Below are 6,000 nucleotides of genomic sequence, written 5' to 3'. Positions count from 1 at the left end.
TTCAGTTGTTTTTCGATGACACTACTGTGCAGTTCAAGGCGGTCATCCATCCATTCATTCGCACGATGCTGAATTGAATTTCAGGATTTTCAATTTACAACACTAATCCCACTCTGTATCACAGTGCGTGTACACAACCGGCGCGCACATGTACCGTGTGTGTGGTACTATGCGTAATGTGGTGTGTGTGCCTGGGCTGTAGCTGTATGGGCATGTTGTGATTGTGTGTAAGTCGAGATTTTTTAGGAGTAAAATCTCTTACTTACCTAATTACTTTACTAATACTTTACTTTATTTTCCGGAACGATGTTGTAGGTCAGGACCTGTTCATCGATCAGTATTGAATCCTAGACTGCGCTTGATCCTTCTTTGGTGTATATGTTTGTTTTTTTTTCTAGCTTTGTCAGTTGTTGTTGTTGTTGTTTTTTTTTTTGGGGGGGGGGGGGGGCGGGGAGGGTTTGGTTTGGTTTGTTTTTGTTTTTGTTTTTGTTTGTTTTTTGATTTTTTTAAGTGAGGTAAAGGGGGGGGGGGGAGGGGAATATTACAACGTTGATCTTACGTTTCGTCGCACCGTACCTCTGTGGTTGTATCTGGTTGGAACAGGCCAAGGTTGGCACGGACAAAGAACGTTGGTCTAAAGTTATGAGAGGACTGCTACACTTTTTGTACTGTTACCTTAGCATAGGGGCTTATAGTTATTCCCGAATATATGTATGTATAAGAAATGATAACCTCATTGAAATTAGAAAGATTAAAGATCAACGTCACTAATCAAATATCATATATATATATATATATATATATATATATATATGATTATATATATATATATATATATGATTATACATATATATAAGTTTCGATCATAGATCACCTCCGAATGTTGTGATGGAAATTAAATGGGTTAACCCACATGGCCGGCGGAACGGGGGGGGGGGGGGGGCAGAGAGGCTCGCCCCCCCCCCCACTTTTTGTGCACCATACAAAGGAATAAGGTGTCATCACTCGGTGTCATCACTTTGCACCCCCACTTTTTTTTTAACCCGCAAGTACGTAAGTGGCACTAAAAAGAAATTGATAGAGATCTTTAAGTGGTTCAGGAGTGGTTCAGGAGTTACCTTACTAATCGAAAACAATTTGTATTTATCAACGGTCACACGTCGACTATGCAAAATTTTAACTGTGGTGTTCCTCAAGGAAGCTTATTAGGTCCTCTTTTATTTATTCTTTATGTCAATGATATGTCAAATTCTTCGAGCATCCTTTCTTTCTTATTATTTGCGGATGACACTAATGTGTTTTTATCTGATTCTGATTCCGATCGATTAATTGATACTTTAAACAGTGAATTAATGAAATTAATTCAGTGGATAAGAGCGAACAAACTGTCAATTAATTTGCAAAAAAAAAAACTAAATGTATGATGTTTAGTAATTCGCTGGAAATATTACCAAGAAATATTTTCCTGGAAGACACGATCATAGAAGAAGTTTCTTCCATCAAATTTCTAGGCTTGATTATGGACAATAAACTTACCTGGGATTAACATATTGATTCTGTTTGTCGTGTTATTTCAAGGAATATAGGTGTAATAAACAAAGTTACATTTTATCTTCCAAAAAATGTACTTTTTATGTTTGATACTACCTTATTTGAATTATGGGATACTCGCATGGGGAAACACTTTTTCTACTTATATAGAAAGAATATTATTATTACAGGAAAAAGCTCTTCGTATCATTTGTCACGAATCGTGGAGAAGTCATACCAATGATTTATTTCATGAAAATAACATTTTGCAAATTCACAATTTATATCGTTTGCAGTTAGGACAATTCATGTATAAACTCACCAACCATTCTCTCCCCATTGTGTTCGATTCCATGTTTTTAAAAAATGAAACTGTTCATGCATATACAACCCGTCAATCCCATGAATATCATTTGCCTTTGACGAGGACGGTCTTTGCAAAATCTTTATTCTCCTTTTCTGGACCAAAATTCTTGAATTCTGTTGATAACAATATAAAAGAAGCATTAAGTTTTCATATTAAAAAATTTCGCATGCAACATAGTAAGTTACTCTTTTTCTTTTTTACTTTTGATTTTCAAAATTGTTGCTCCGGTTTAATTTTACTACTTGTTGTACCTCAGCGAGCCCGAGCTTCTGTGCCTCCAGTGCCCTGGTTATGACCCACCATTTCCTTCTCCCCCCCCCCCCCCCCACCCCCTTTTACTGTCCATGCACCTATAATAGGACTACTACCTTACTCACTACAATCCTTCTATCCTCTCATCTTTTCTTCCTTCACAAGAGAGCCGTCTTGTGTTCGTTAATGTGTGTCTTCGTGTGTGCATGTATGTGTGTATTACTCTGTATGTTTTTTTTGGGGGGGTTTTTTTTTGGTATCACCTAGGCAAACGGCCTTCTTTTTTACAATTTGATTTTTTTTTTCATATTTGTTTTTTCTCATGAGAGGACTACATACTACAAGCTCTGCTTTATAGCAGTTCCCTCCATTTCCAGCGATTTTGTTTCTGCCTTTACCATAATAATATAACATTTAGTTGTATCTTTGTTGATAATTTACCTGTGTCGTTATTACTTGTTATTATGTTCATCGCATTGTTGTACCAAGGAGGTACTAGGCAAGCCTAGTACCTCCTTGGTTGTACTGATTTCCTGACATCTGTATATACGAACATTTTATTGTATTCCTAATTATTTGTTTCTTGGAAATGGATTTGCTTGTTACCTCATGAAACCCGGAAGTGCCCCCCCCCCCCCACTTTTGACAACGCTCCGCCGGCCCTGACTCAAGATCTATTACAAATACATCTTAATACTGACCCTTCAATCCACTTCGTACACAAATCACTTTTCATCAGCGAAAGCAAAGAGAGATTGAAGAACCTACAACAACGTATAATGGGCAAAATATGTGAAAACTATACAATCAAAGAGGTAAAGACTTGCCGAAACTAACAAAAAAAAAAATCTGATTTCACTCATTATCGGCTCTGATGCTCACTTGACTTTTGGGATCTTTAACCCTAATCACACCGGGCTATGCAGCTAAAATCGGAGGGATACCGCCGCCCCGCCCCCCTCCTCCCCCGAGATCTCGGCCATCATGCAGTGGTGCGATTGCGACGAAATTTGGCATATACGTGATCATACACCCACACAAGATTGTGTCTTCAGTTTTTTTTTTAATTATCAGTTTCTAATTATAATTGGTTAATTATGCAAATTAAGCCCAAGATCTTATTGTGGCCTAATCAAAAGCATTCAGAGTCTATTTGCTTGGTCTGTATATCTGTTTCTACATATTTAACCATTTACGTCTAAATATCTTCCAAAAGTCATTCAAATTCTTGGTATTTTATTGTTTTGGAATTTTCTTGTATTTCTTTGCTTTTTCTTTGTTTGTTTTTTCATTGGAAATTGTCATCGACTATACCTTTAGTTAGCGTAAAATTAATCAAAGTGGTTAATAGCAAAAATTATCCGTTTTTCTTTTTGTATGAGTTTAAACAGAGCTCTGTTTTGCATAATATTGTAGGAAATGTATACATAATCACAAAATTGTGCCTGTTTTGGCACTGTTTGGGGTGACATGCAGTTGCAAAAAAGAAAAAAAAATGAGCGTGGCTTCGTAAAAAAGTACACACTAACGTTGTAAATTTGATCTCAAAAGTTGCGCGAGAGTTTCTCGCGTTATAGGACTATTACGCGAAACGTGGGGGTCTGGGTTGGGGGGGGGGGGGGGGGAGGGGGATTCCGCCCCAGCCCCATGCAAAATTGTATTTCATTAAGTAGCTTAACAGGCCGATACTCGATCTCTTGGGTCACTTTACCCAAAAAGTTCCTGTTCCTTCACATACCGCACACTGCTACACGATTGTTGAAAATTATGACAAAATAAATATCTTAGAAAATGAACCAACTGGAAAAAAAAAACTGACGTTGCAGTTGGGATATCACTGCTCGGAATACAGATGCAGTTTGCCTTTGATGCTAATATTGTCTTTGGTTATCATCACATGGGCCCCATTTCATTAAAAAAAAGTTGATACGATAGCAACTTTTGCTGGAAAAGTAAATTGTCATGCATGGTAACAAGAAGCATCCAGCTTCCTAATTGGCTGTTGCTATATTGGAAGTTGCCATTCCAGCAAGAGTTGCTATCCTAACTTCTTTTATGAAATGGGGTCCATATGTTTAAAGAACCCAAAATGTTTTCAAACATTAATTTCTATCTTTGAAAAATCAGTTGGAAAGAAAATGAATCCACTTTTAAAAGATGTATGATTACAGGCGATATTTGGAGAGTTATCTCTTTTTTTCAGCCTCAGTAACTATGCTCTGAAGAGTAAATTTGATATATCAAAATTAGTTGTACTAATACTGACATCTAGTGATTACGCATATGATATCATCAAAGAACAATATACCGAGTTAAATAGTATACTGCAGTCATCTAAGCTTAATTGTCGGACATTGCCAATTTTACATCTCCGTTTATACATTTGGCGATATCATAATTACAGGGTTTCTAAAATGTATGTTTTGATCTATATTCGTACATTTATTCATTGAATGCGCTTAGACATTTTATATAAAGGAGAGAATTCTCTCGTAACACTTTTTAGTATAGTTGAATTTATCTGTTTAACCATAACTGTTAAAAAAAATGTTATCAGTTCACTACCTATTTGTTACCAAGGTCATAAATTATAACATGTACAACAAAAAGCAAAAATAATACAAACCCACTAGAAATCATAGGGCCTATACAATGACGAGTATACAACTTACATCATAATAATCATGAGATTGAAAGGTTGCAAAGAGAATATAATGGTCACATATACAATACTGAGAAAGAGCGTTGTCCCTTTCAAACCACAGTCGCATAATACCAATATTAGGCCTATACCAATATTAAGTAAACATGAAGTTACCACTATCACGTAAAAGAAAGTAGTATATACACAAAGTTTCATGAATGCGTTCCCACATTTTGAGATTCATTAATTGACTGAGAAGACCATCATGATAACCATTTCCAATGAAAATGTAATGGTGATGCAACTCAATATAATATTATCATCGGCAGTCCTTTTTTATGTTTTTTCGTGGAAGTCCCCACTTTTGACGAAATATAGCAGAGATATAACGACATCACTTCCAAATCACCGTCAACTGGTCAATACTTTGAATTCCTAACAGAACTTCCTGCATGGATGTGAAAAGAACAGAATGATCATGCCAATGGAATGGTTTAAAAAATGATACAGATATACTATAAAAGTCGCTTCAACCATTTTTTTTTACTATCGAGTTTCAAACCAGCCCAATTTGTTCATCACAAGCTTATCTTTTCGTATAGAGGACAAACAGCCAAAATTGAGATGAGTTTTCACATATATATTGATATGATATCTTATGAGCACCGCCAAATACGCATTAAGTGGGTAACAAACCTCTTGAATATTCTGATAATGTTTACAACTTGCGATGATAGGCTTGCTTTTATTCTGACTGAATTTGACTCTGATAGTCTCCTGCACAATGAGTGCCGGAAAAGTATATTTTCCAACGAACAGACATGGAATATGAGACATGGGAAGGGTAATTATAATTATTTCTAAAACGTTGATTTTCATCATGTTCATTCGATCAGTTGAATCATGATTTTCTTAGATAAAAAATGAAATCAGATCAATTAATGATACCCATGCATGAAAGAAGAAGACCTATATCCCCTTGTATAATGCTTCCTTTGTATGTATTATTTGCTTTATGCATTTTGTGCGATCAAGCAGCTTTAAAGAGCTATCAAGTTGATAACGGTGAATCATATGCATTATATTATGGCAGAGCAAGATTTGTATAGTTGCAACTGATTGACAAATTGCCCTACATCGACGTAAATAAGCACTGAATTAATCAGTGTTTTAGTAGTAGCCATGATAAAAAATCATGGGCGTACAT

Source organism: Diadema antillarum, unplaced genomic scaffold (assembly GCF_040938485.1).
Source record: "Diadema antillarum isolate AM-2024a unplaced genomic scaffold, OU_Dant_1.0 seq00000079_RagTag, whole genome shotgun sequence".
In the NCBI taxonomy this organism is placed as follows: Eukaryota; Metazoa; Echinodermata; class Echinoidea; order Diadematoida; family Diadematidae; genus Diadema; species Diadema antillarum.
The sequence above is the reverse complement of the archived record's forward strand: the minus strand, read 5'-3'. Positions refer to the sequence as shown.